This window comes from Trachypithecus francoisi, unplaced genomic scaffold, assembly GCF_009764315.1.
Source record: "Trachypithecus francoisi isolate TF-2019V2 unplaced genomic scaffold, Tfra_2.0 Lachesis_group7, whole genome shotgun sequence".
Lineage (NCBI taxonomy): Eukaryota > Metazoa > Chordata > Mammalia > Primates > Cercopithecidae > Trachypithecus > Trachypithecus francoisi.
The window spans coordinates 17,173,975-17,187,509 of NW_022681472.1; the positions used below are offsets into that span (position 1 = coordinate 17,173,975).

At 36.7% G+C, this 13,535-nt stretch overlaps 1 long non-coding RNA gene across 4 annotated transcripts in view; it reads left to right on the forward strand.

The window, feature by feature from the left end:
- LOC117079360 overlaps positions 1-11,315 on the forward strand; it is a 29,149-nt gene extending 17,834 nt beyond the window's left edge. For 3 of the 4 annotated variants that reach the window (XR_004435387.1, XR_004435388.1, XR_004435389.1), the window contains 2 exons: positions 5,484-5,754; positions 11,036-11,315. This is a non-coding gene — a long non-coding RNA (uncharacterized LOC117079360). Of the gene's footprint in view, positions 1-5,455; positions 5,755-11,035 lie in introns of all 4 variants that reach the window. The other variant, XR_004435390.1, reaches the window with a different exon arrangement.
- The last annotated feature ends 2,220 nt before the right edge of the window (positions 11,316-13,535 follow it).

The following is a 13,535-nucleotide window of genomic DNA, read 5'->3' on the forward strand; positions in this document are numbered from 1 at the left end:
AGTGACAGTTTATAGGGAACCTGGACTTCTCTACCCAATTGGTAGTAATGAGATGGTACCTCCTCTTCTCATCCCAGATTGGTGTCAGAGGAAGACACGGTGTCAGAGGAAGATAGCCAAACCAGCAAGTGTAAATAAGATCTAAAATGTAATAAAAACGTACAAAATGGGCCGGGCGCAGTGGCTCAAGCCTGTAATCCCAGCACTTTGGGAGACTGAGACAGGCGGATCACAAGGTCAGGAGATCAAGACCATCCTGGCTAACACGGTGAAACTCCGTCTCTACTAAAAATACAAAAAAAATTAGCGGGGCGAGGTGGCGGGCGCCTGTAGTCCCAGCTACTTGGGAGGCTGAGGCAGGAGAATGGCGTAAACCCGGGAGGCGGAGCTTGCAGTGAGCTGAGATCCGGCCACTGTACTCCAGCCTGGGTGACAGAGCAAGACTCCGTCGCAAAAAAAAAAAAAAAAAAAAAAAAAATGTACAAAATGTTCAGGTTTTAAGGAAAAATTTACTAATCATTATCAAGAACCAGGAAACAAATTGAATGAAAAAAGATAATCAACAGATGTCAACATTGAAAGACAGAAATATTAGATTATCTGATAGTTTAAAGCAGCCATCATAAAAATGTTTCAATGAGCATTTACAAGCACATTTGAAAAAATGAAAAATATAGAAAGTCTCAGAAAAAAATAGAAGAGATAATAACCAAATATTTTATTTTATCTTATTTATGTATTTATTTATTTTTTTGGAGATGGAGTTTTGCTCTTGTTGCCCAGGCTGGAATGCAATGGCGTGATCTCAGCTCACTGCAACCTCCGCCTCCTGAGTTCAAGCAAATCTCCTGCCTCAGCCTCTTGAGTAGCTGGGATTACAGGCATGTGCCACCACTTCTAGCTAATTTTGTATTTTTAGTAGAGAGTGGGTTTCACCATGTTGGTCAGGCTGGTGTCAAACTCCTGACCTCAGGCGATCCACCCACCTTGGTCTCCCAAAGTGCTGGGATTACAGGCATGAGCCACCGTCCCTGGCCATATTTTATTTTATATTATTATTTTTGAGACAGAGTCTTGCTGCGTCACCCAGGCTGGAGTATAGTGGTGCGACCATGGCTTACTGCAGCTTTGATTTCCCAGGCTCAAGTGATCCTCCTATCTCAGCCTTCCTAGTAGCTGGGATCACAGGCATGCACCACCACACTGGCTCATTTAAAAATTTTTTTTGTAGAGACAGGATCTCCCTATGTTGCTCAGACTAACCTCAAACTCCTGGACTCAAGTAACCCTTTCTCCTTGACCTTCCAAATGTCAGGATTGCAGGTGTGAGCCACCATTCCCAGCCCCACATAGACATTCTTCAACTGAAAATCTACAATAACAGAAGTAAAAACTAAAGGGATGGCTAAACAGCAGAATAGAGAGGACAGAGGAATAAAAAAATCAATGAAATTGAGGATAGAACAATAGACGTTACATAATCTGAACAATAAGGAAATTAGACTGAAAAAAAAAAATGAACAGAGCCTCAGAGACCTATGAGACTAAAACAAAAGGTATAACTTATGTATCACTGAAGTTCTGGAAGGAGAGGAGCGAAAAAGTAGAGCGGATAAAATACTTGAAGAAATAATGGCTGAAAACTTCCAAAATCTGACAAAAGCAAAGTACTGTAGATTCAAGAAGCTGAGTGCATATCAAATAAGATAAACTCAAGGAATCCACACAAACACATTAGCTTCTGAAAAATAAAAACAGAGAAAAAAGTTTGAAATCAGCAAGAGAGAAAAAACATGGGGAAAACAACTCAAATGGCGTAAGATTTCTTTTTTTTTTTTTTTTTTGTGAGATGGAGTCTGGCTCTGTCGCCCAGGCTGGAGTGCAGTGGCCGGATCTCAGCTCACTGCAAGCTCCACCTCCCGGGTTTACGCCATTCTCCTGCCTCAGCCTCCCGAGTAGCTGGGACTACATTAGCTGGGACTACAGGCGCCCGCCACCTCGCCCGGCTAGTTTTTTGTATTTTTTAGTAGAGACGGGGTTTCACCGTGTTAGCCAGGATGGTCTTGATCTCCTGACCTCGTGATCCGCCCGTCTCGGCCTCCCAAAGTGCTGGGATTACAGGCTTGAGCCACCGCGCCCGGCCAAGATTTCTTATCAGAAACCATGAAGGTCAGGAGGCTGTGACACAATATTTTTCAAGTGCTGAAAGGAAAGAACTTTCAGTCCAGAATCCAACATTAAGTGGAGCTATCCTTCAAGAATGAAGGGGACACCAATGCATTCTCAGATAAAGAAAAAATTACAGAATTTGTCATTAGGAGACCTACCCTAAAAGAATGGTTAAAGAAAATTCTCTAAACAGAAAATAAACAATAACAAATGAAATATAAAATCAAGGAGGAAAAAGGAAATGGCAACAATAATGGCAAAATTTAATGTACTTTCCCTTCTAAATTATGCTTGTTGGTTGAAGACAAATTATAATATTTTCTGATATGGTTCTCAATATATGTATAGGGAATATTTAAAACAATTTTAAATGGGGAGGATAAATAATTTAAAGAGGGGTAAGTTTTTAATACTTCACTCATAACACCAATATACATTTGACACTAGTTTTTTATAAAGTAATACCTAGTGCAACTACTAAAAATTATGTAAAAAGAAATACACTTAAAAACACTGCAGTTAAATTAAAGTAAAATTCCAAAAAGGGTGATCAAACTAAACAACTAAACATACTTCTAGCACATAACCCAGCTGCCATACTCCTTGGTATTTACCCAAATGAAATAAAAACTTATGTCCACTCAAGAACCTGCACATGGATGTTTATTTATAATTGCCCAAACTTAGAAGCAACCAAGATGTTTTCTAGAAGGTGAATGGATAAACAGTAGCAAATTCATACAATAAAATATTATTCAGCATTATAAGCCATCAAGCCATAAAAAACATGGAGAACCTTATACAGTGTATTACTAAGTAAAATAAGCTAAATTGAAAAAAGTAGGTACTGTATACCCCAACTATATAATGTCTGGAAAAGGAAAAACTATTTAGCAGTGAGAAAAAATCATTGGTTGCCAGGGATTAAGGGAGACTGTTGTTCAAGGGTCAACTATATAAAAAAAGTTTTACAACCTGTCCAAGTGGGATTACTCCAGGGATGTAAGGCTTATTAAATATTTTAAAATTATTTAACAAAATATACCATATTAACAAGCTAAAGAAGAAATATTACATGATTATATCACAATCAATGCAAAAAAATTGATGAAACTCAGTACCTATTCATGATTTTACAAACTCTTTGAAAAATAGAAATAAAGGGAATTTCCTCATCCTTATAAAGGGTATCTATAAAATACCTATGGGAAACCTAATACATAGTGGTAGAAACTCAATGCTTTTTTTCTAAAATTGAGGTTTAACACCATATGGTTACTCTCATCATTCTCATTCAACATAGTGCTAGAAGTTCTAGCCAGTGCAATAAGGCAAAATCTCAGTGCATCTACATAAAAGCTCCTAGAAATAATAGGTAAATTCAGCAAGGTGACAGGATACAAGATAAATATACAAAAATCAGTTATGTTTTTAAATACTACCAATAAACAAATAGACATTGAAATTAAATATTGATTTCATTTATGCTTGCTCTAAAAATCAAATGCTTAGGTGAAATTGAATAACTCATGTAAAAGATTTTATGCTCTACAAAACACTGATTAAGGAAATCAAGAAAGACCTAAATAAATGAGACATACTATGTTCATGGATTGAAAGACTCAACTTAGTAAGGATCTCAATTCTCCTCAAATTGACATACAGAGTTAGTGCAATTGCTATCAAATCTCAGCATGTTTTTTAGATATAGACAATTATTCTGCAATTTATATGGAGATATATGGATTCTAGAATAACAAAAATCATGATAAATAATATGGCAGGAAGAGTCATTTCATTCAATTTGAAGAGTAATTATATAGCTGTCTTTCTCTATAAAATACAATGAATATACAATACATTGTATACAATAACCATGACTGTGTGATATTGGCAGATAAGACACATAGATTAGTGGAACAAAATAAGGACCCAGAAATAAACACACACAAACATGCCCAACTGATTTTTGACAAGGTGGAAAAACACAAAGGTGTAGAAAAGATAGCCTTTCAACAAATATTGCTGGAGCAATTGGACATCCATAGGCAGAAGTATAAACTTTGAGCTATATTTCATATCATATAGAAAAATTAACTTATGAATATCAATGTATAAATAAATATATAATTCACATACATCTTTAGTTTAAAAATATAAAAGTTTTACAGAAAAACTCTTCAGAGAAAATGTTCAAGATCTAGGGGGTAGGCAAAGAGTTCTAAGACTTAACACAAGCATGGTCTATTAATATAAATTGGTAAAGTGTAATTGGTCAAAATTAAAAACTCTTGCTCTGCAAAATACCCTTCAACAGGATGAAAAACAAGCTACAGACTGGGAGAAAACATTTGCAAATGATATTTTGCAAAAGGAATTAATATCTAGAATATATAAGGAACTTAAAAATTCAACCATAGAAACAAAATAATCTGATTAGAAAATGGGTAAAAAATTGGAGATATTTTATAAAACAGGATATAAAAATGGTGGATACACATGAAAAGATGTACAATCTCATGAATGAGTTAAAAAATATAAATCAAAACCACAATGAGATAACATCACATACTTATCAGAATCGTTAAAAGTAGGTGACAAAACCAAGTGCTAGTGAGAAGGCAGAGGAACTAGATTATGCATATACTGTTTGTGGCAATGTAAAAACAGTACAGCTCCTCTGATAGTGATTTTGACAGTTTCTTAAGTAACCAAACATGGAGCTACCATATGACTCAGCAATTACACTTCTTAGCATTTATCCTGGAGAAATTAAATTTTGTAATCACAGAGAAACAAAAGCTTATAGCAGCTTTATTTGTAAGAGCCAAAAATAGAAATGACTCAGAAGTCCTTCAGCTTGTGAATGTTTAAATAATCAGTGGTTTGCATGGAGCACTATTCAGTAATAAAAAGAAATGAAATATTGATACATGCAAAATTTGGATGAAGTTCTACAGAATTATTCTGAGTAAAAAGTTATTCCTGAATTGTTACATGATATGTAATTCAATTTATATAATATTATTTTAGTTAACATCTTTATACAAAATCCATAAACCACAAAATTCACCCATCTAAAATACAGAATTCAACAGTTTTAGTATAGCACAGAGTTGTGCAGCCGTCACCAAAATCTAAATTTAGATTATTTTCATCCCTTCATAAAGAAACTGTGGAAGGCACCAAATTGAAATTCTTATTCACAATTTCATGGGTAGAACACATGTTCTTATCATAGACCTTAGCAACCCCAGCTTATGATTTACTTTCTTTCCTTATTAAGTGGAGAATTTTCACCTTTTTACTTGAAGGAAGCATGTGACAGCTTCCCTTGGGAGTATCAGAATCGCCAGCATCACTACTCTTGCACTTTGGGACCATTATTAAGTGAAGCAAGGATTACTTGAACACAAGCACTGCGATACTGCTACAGTCAATGTGATAACGCAGCTGGTGACTAAGTGACCAAGGATGGGGAGCTTCTACAGCGGGGAGACTCTGGAAAAAGGGAGGATTCACATCCAGTGGCATTGGGACAGGACAGAGTGAGAGTTCATCATGCTACACAGAACGGCACACAATGTAAGTCTTGTGAGTGGATTATCTCTGGAATTTTCTATTGACTACATTTGTACTATAGTCGTATGTGGGTAACAAACTGGAAAGTGAAACCTGGGATAAGGGGGAGGCTACCGCAGATAGCCCAGTATTTCTCATTTTGTGGATTTATCTTTCTGCTCACATCCTTTTCCTTCTGCATTACCATTTTAGTAAAAATAGATAGCATCTAATTGGTGTTTAGTATGTTTCTGGCACAGTCGAACATTTTACAAACATTATATCATTTAATCTGCATAAAACGTACACAGTAGGTACAACTATTATCCAGTTTTTTAGACAAGGCAAACTGGATCACAGGGAGTTTAAAACACTTCTTCCCTTGGTCAAGTTGGGTCACGTAATTGTCAAAGTTAGCAAAGACTTGGAATCAACCCAAATGTCCATCAGTGACAGACTGGATTAAGAAAATGTGGCACATATACACCATGGAATACTATGCAGCCATAAAAAAGGATGAGTTTGTATCCTTGGTAGGGACATGGATGAAGCTGGAAACCATCATTCTCAGCAAATTATCACAAGAACAGAAAACCAAACACTGCATGTTCTCACTTATAGGTGGGAACTGAACAATGAGATCACTTGGACTCTGGAAGGGGAACATCACACACTGGGGCCTATCATGGGGAGGGGGGAGGGGGGAGGGGGGAGGGGAGAGGGGGGAGGGGAGAGGGATTGCATTGGGAGCTACACCTGATGTAAAGGACGAGTTGATGGGTGCTGACGAGTTGATGGGTGCAGCACACCAACATGGCACAAGTATACATATGTAACAAACCTGCACGTTATGCACATGTACCCTAGAACTTAAAGTATAATAATAATAATAATAAAGACAATTTATTCATTAAAAAAAAATGCCCCTTAGGGGATGATTTGAAATTCTCTAATTTTTTAGAAGAATCTTTAGTTTTCCCAGGATAGAACATTTATTGATATGGTAAATATGTGGAAAGACCCACCAGCCCCACTCCGATCTTACATTCTTGCCATTAAAAAAAAAACGTAAAGACTGTTCTCTGTATTTTTTTTTCTTTAAAAAGTATTCTAGGAGATACAATGACATGCATTCTAGTGAATATGTAGAATAAATTGAATTTGAGATATCTTATAAAATTGTAAGATATGTAACAATATGCACCTTAGTTTAGGACACAAGCCCAAAAAGGTAAAAAATAATGAAGAAAGACTACTCAGAAGCTAATCCATTTTCTTATTTTAGGAGATAGATGAAAGGGGAAAATTGTAATATGGGATAATCTCTATCTGATAATCACAATGTGGTTTCTGAAGAGATGTGTTGGCCTTTAGTAATGCTAAAATTACAAATGCAGATTTAAAGACCTCTGCATTTTATCCACTTTTAAATTTACATAAAAAACAAGTGCAAGATTATTGGAAAAGCATCTATGATTGTTATCATAACAGCAAGGGTAGTTGGAGTATGGTACAATGATAAGAAGGGCAGAGGTTAAATTGCCACTAGTAAAGTCTATGCCCATTATTGAAGCCAATCCAATATTAACTTTGTATTTGACAAAACAAAAATTAAGATGCTACTCTCAGAGAAACCTTGAGGAATATCTACAACATGTTCACTTCTTTAAAAATTCACTTGTCTGTATAGCTTTCTCTTAAAATCTCATTTAAAGTGCTTAGGTATACAACCAGTACAACATAAAATGGTGTGGAATTTAGTAAGGAACATATAGTAAATATTTCCTTACAATTCACCTGCCTTGGAGCTGAAATAAGTTTTCAAAATTAGGTTCTGAAATAATGCCATGGAGAAAGCTAGAACCAAAGCCATTTAGATGAACCTACAACAATTTCCACTTCTACTTAGGAGGTAGAAGCAAAAGGCATCTACCCTTGGAGAAAGTTCAAGGAAGTTGTTGAGGGCCAGCATCCTACACTAACACAAAGCAGAGGTCTGCTTCTGCTGGGGTTGAAACAGAAAACACACACTTCTGTCCAAAAATCCCCATAGATATAAGGCAGAATTTATATTCAGAACAACAAAATTAAGAACACGTAAATGTCTTTTCAGAAACTATGTAAAGCAGAAGACAACAAAGTAACATATTTAAGGGACTAAAAATAATCCTATCAACCCAGATCTCTGAACTCAGAAAAAAATCTTTTTAAATATTGAGATACGGAAATACTTTTCTGTCTCATCAAAGCTGATAAAATTCATTGCTAGCAGACTACACAAGAGTATATATTAAAGAAAGTTATTAGGTGAAAAGTAAGATATTAATGGCAAAAACGATAATAAATATAAATGACAACTTTTCTACTTTTAATGTCTTTATAAGATAACTGACTATGTAAAGCAAAAATTAGTAACAATGTATTACGGGGTTTACAGCATATGTAGAAATAAATATATGCCAGAAATATCACAAGTGATGGAACTGAGGAAATATAAATATAATGGTATGTAAATAGCAAATAAGCCATGTTGAGATGCCCAAAAGCATTTATTATTAGAAAAATGCAGATTAAAACCACAATAAGATACCACAGCACACCCACTGGAAAGGTTAAAATTGAAAAGACTGACAATAGCAAGACTGGTGAGGATGCAGAGACAGCGAAATTCATATATTGCTGATGAGATGCCAGCAACTTTGCAAACCAGTTTGCCAACTCTTATAAAGTTAAATGTTCACTTAGGATATAAACCAACAATTCTGTTTCTAGGTCTTTCCCCAAAAAGAAAAAAAATTCTATGCAAAAAGCTCTATGTGAGTCTTTACAGCAGGTTTACTCATAATCAACAACTACTAAACACCACTCAAATGTCCTTCAATTGGTGAATGAAAAACCAATTATGGTACATCCATTCAGTGGAACATTACTTGCCAATAAAAAGGAACAAATTACTGATGCAGTCAGCAACATGCATAGATTTCAAAGCATTTTGCTGACTAAAATATGTCAGACACACAGGCTATATATGTTGTCATCTTGTTTACATTACTGGGAAAAAGCAAAACTCTATTGTCAGAAATATAATCAGTGGTTATCACAGGCTGGGATGGGGCAGAGGTTGACTGCATGGAAGCCCTGCAGGCATAGAAATGCTGTATCTCTTCATTGTTGTGGTGGTTACATGACTGTATTCATGTGTCAAAACTCATCTGTACTTAGAAAGGGTGACTTTTGTTGTATATAAGTTATACCTCAATGAACCAGACGGAGAAAAAAAATAAGCCTTCAATATAATTTGGCCTATGCTCTAGGGCAGTGCCTTTCGATCCCCTAATATATGGCAGTATCATAGGTCAAAAGTTGTTCTCGTTTGACCAGCTTATTTCCTCAATGACTCAACTTGGCTTCCCCAGTCTCCACCAAGTCATCCTGAACAACATGCAGTTAAAAAATTCAAGGCGTAATGAGTCTAGATTGCGCCACTGCACTCCAGCCTGGGTGACAGAGCAAGACTTTGCTCAAAAAAAACCCAAAAAACAAAAAACAAAAAACAAGGCATTTCTCTCAATCAGATCTGCCATGCTAATTCTACCTGAATTTCAATCCTGAAAACTGACACTGACCCACTTTGACTCCTTTCCTCAGATGCGGATTTTCAACAACCCCTAGTAAGATCCTCATTGCATAAACTACCATGCATGGCTCCATGGCTCCACATTTTTTCATTCTGCAATTTTGTTATTCTGTATGTTACACCCATGCCTAAGTGAAGGGATGACTCCAGCAGAAGAGAAAGAAAAAGAGGCCAATACTTTTGGCTTAAAACCGGATATGGACCAAAAAATGTGGAAAGATATGTGATGAATAAAGCCAGACTGTTTTTCTCAAAACGTTAATCCCAACTTCCTATTCCAAGACTAGATACAGGTTCTTTGGGTGAAGGGAAGGATGAACCAAGAAGAAAGTGAAGAAAGCTTACAAGCAACTTGCCTAAGAAGGGGCATCCTCCCTCCATCATTAGAATCTAAGACAGAGAGGAGATCTGTGTCCCCTTCCCCTGGCTAGCACTCTAATATCCAGCAAGGTCTCAAAGATTTCCCATAGGCACAAAGTTGTAGGAAGAAAACAATATTTACATAGTATGTTTAGGGATATTGTCCTCAAATCAGTATAGGAGCAGGGGAATATCTTCCATGGGCCCCAGAGTGGCTCAAACTTGTCATGGTGAGCCAATAGTGGTGCAGAGAGGTAATAATCAGGATAGAAAAGTCCCAGCATGATCAAATAGCCAAAGACCAGAAGGGAGAAGGGTGTGCTGGTGACTGCCAGCCCATAGATGACACAAAAACATCAATGGATTCCACGGTATTTCCCCCACTTTCAATCTGAGGTCTTGGCGTCACATAAACCCACATAACATAGTATCATCCTAGAGAAAGTGATGGGGCAGGACTCTAATTTAAAGTTAAGCTTCAATCATTCATTTAATAAGATCTCTCAAATGCAAATTGTGTTGCTGGAGGAATGTGAGAAAAAATTTCCTTTATAGCATACATGAGTATGTAGACTGAACTTTTTACTTATACTAAATTCTTAATTAAGAGTAAGAATCCGAACTACAATGTAAGCACATACTGATTGCTTTTAATTTCAAGAATTTTCAACAGAATGTCTGAAAATTTTTCATTTATATTGAGTCTTCTTACAGGCACTGTATTTAAAAAGCTTTTATAGACAGAGCTGCATGATTACCATCGAGACTCAGAGAAGTTATAAAACCTCTTAACTTTTTCAGGCCCTTAAAATTAGCTTAAGACAGTGAGTCATTTCCAGCATCTTCACTAGATCTCGTTGAGTCATTTCCAGTTTCTTTACTAGATCTCATTTTTTGATAAGCACAGTTGCCATTTCATTTTATGTGCTTTAAAAATACAGTTTATATAAAGAAAAATCATTTAGAAGTCATATGTGTATTTTTCTTCTCTAAATTTTATTTCATCGAAGTTACAATTAATTTTCTGAAAGTTTATAGTGTGGAAACATCATCAAAGTTTTATGCAGAGAGGTATTGAGAGATATATACATAATCATTATATCACCTTATTTATTGTTTGTGTGTATGTGTGTATATATATATATACACACACCAAGGCTGGAGTGTGGTGGCATGATCATATACTACAGCTTCCAACTCCTTAGCTCAAGCAATCCTTCCGCCTCAGCCTCTTAGTTGGGGTTACAGGCATGCAACATTATGCCTAACTAATTTGTTCTTTATTTTGTTTCTTTATTTTTGTTTTAGAGAGGGGACTCTTGCTGTGTTGCCCAGGCCGGTCTTGAAGTCCTGACCTCAAGTGACCCTCCTACCTCAGCCTCCCAAAGCAATAGGATTAACGGTACAAGCCACCTCAACTGGCTATAATTATATTTTGATTCAAATTACCACTATGTTGAACTTGATTGATTTTAATATTGAAGAAAATGAAAATTACTGTCATAGAAGTTCACGTTATGAGCATGTATTCACAATGGAATGTCACTTTTGTCCCTCTCCTGGTTTTGGATATGAGAAATTTCTCACGATTTCAAAGTGTTTCTAAGTTGCTTTTTTCCTAAAGATAAAAGAAAAGAAGGGGCCGGGCGCGGTGGCTCAAGCCTGTAATCCCAGCACTTTGGGAGGCCGAGGCGGGCGGATCACGAGGTCAGGAGATCGAGACCATCCTGGCTAACACTGTGAAACCCCGTCTCTACTAAAAAATACAAAAAACTAGCCGGGCGAGGTGGCGGGCGCCTGTAGTCCCAGCTACTCGGAGGCTGAGGCAGGAGAATGGCGGTAAACCCGGGAGGCGGAGCTTGCAATGAGCTGAGATCCGGCCACTGCACTCCAGCCCGGGCGACAGAGCGAGACTCCGTCTCAAAAAAAAAAAAAAAAAAAAAAAAAAAAGAAAAGAAGGGTAATAGTCAACTCCCTCAACAAACCACCATCTCTTGACAATGCTAGGGAGGCGGTCTCTGTTGTTGGTAAGTGTCTCCTGTTAAGAATGGGTATTTATCTATTATCCATCACCACTGCCACATGCATCTGCTTACATTCATTGCTGCCTGAAAACGGACTCAGTAGCAAAGATCCCCTTCTTCCTGACCCCTCAAATCTACTCACCTACCTGCTTTCTGAGGCCCCTACAGTGCTGGCTGATGATCTCTTTTCAGCTGTTTTCCTGGGCATTGGAGTTTCTGACTGTTTGTCCTTGCCCACCACTGAATGGTCAGCACAGCTTCCAAACTGGTTGAGAGATGTGAACCGGTGGATCACTCACTATAGCTTCCAGGGAGGTCTCCCTTCCTAGTGGTATCTTCCCTGCTTCCTCAAAACTCACCTTAGTTTCTCTGGTCCTGACTCCAGTCCTCCATCATTTACCACTATTATTAATCAGAATGTTGACCTATTCATTAAATATAATATAAGCAATCATTTGTATGTTATGATGATATGATAATGTAAACTCTTAATTATTTTCCAAAATTCTCAATGTTTGAATTAATAGGGGGAAAATAAACAACTAAAAAAGCATACCATTTTAGTCAAATAATTATAAGATATTTTGGGAATAAATAGTTGAATTACTATGCAGTTAACACTAGTAATGATTGTGAACATATTGGAAATGACTGAGCTATAAAATATCCAGTCTAGTTATTTGGAAGATTTTAATAAATGACCTGACTCAACAGTGTACTAATCTAATGAGCTATTTGGTGATTGGTTATTATGGGTAGGTAGATCGAGTTTGGAAGAGACTGCTAATGATTTCTTATAAGCTATAAAGTATTGTCAAGTATTTATTCTGTTCTAATTTTAATCTAGTGACCACTGCATAAAATCCACTCCACAATAAGTGAGCACACAGGAATTCTATATTCATAGGATTATAGTCAGTTTAAGAGGTTGATGGACCCACTGCCTGTTTTTGTAAATAAAGCTTTATTAGAAAACAGCCACACTCACTTATTTGTGTATAATCTGTGACTGTTTTCATACTATGACAAAGATGTTGAGTAGTTGTGACAGAGACCAAGCGACCTGTAAAGCCTAAAATATTTAGAGATATATCTCACCCTTTACAGACACAGTGTGCTGACCCCTTGCCTATTATAATATCAAAGCATAATGGCAATACCACAGGTATATCCTTAAAGGAACTGAGAAAAAACAAGGAGACACTTCTGGTATCAAAAAATAGGCCTGTTCTAGATCAGACACTTAATAAATGTGGTTGAATATATTGAAGCTGTCATTTGATTTGCAACTTTATTATTTGAACTTGGAGGTGGGAATTTATATCTCGCAATCCAGTCAAGTGGAACAATGCAAACCAATTTTTAAAATGTCTTCTTCGATGACCCCTCTACATCCCATGAATCTGCACTCACTCCCTGTACTTCATCTATCAAGACCCCTGCCCTTCTCCCTAGCACTTCTACTCCCCTGGTTGGCTCACTCTCATTGGTTTCATTGAATATCTTTACTCATTTCCTTATCATTATCCACCTATGGAATCTTACCCATCCTTCAAGATTCATGTGAAATACTATTTTATTCCTACAAAACCCCATCTTCTTGTCCTCACATTTTGAAGTGATCTTTCAGACATTTGTCTTCCTTAAGCATTAGTCACATTTTTCTTATGTGACATTTTACACTCATACGCTTTCCCTCTATACACACAGAAAACTGCTAGACTAGACTATAAGTTCCAGGAAGGCATAGTTAATGGTTTTGTTTAGTGTTCCACACAATAGTA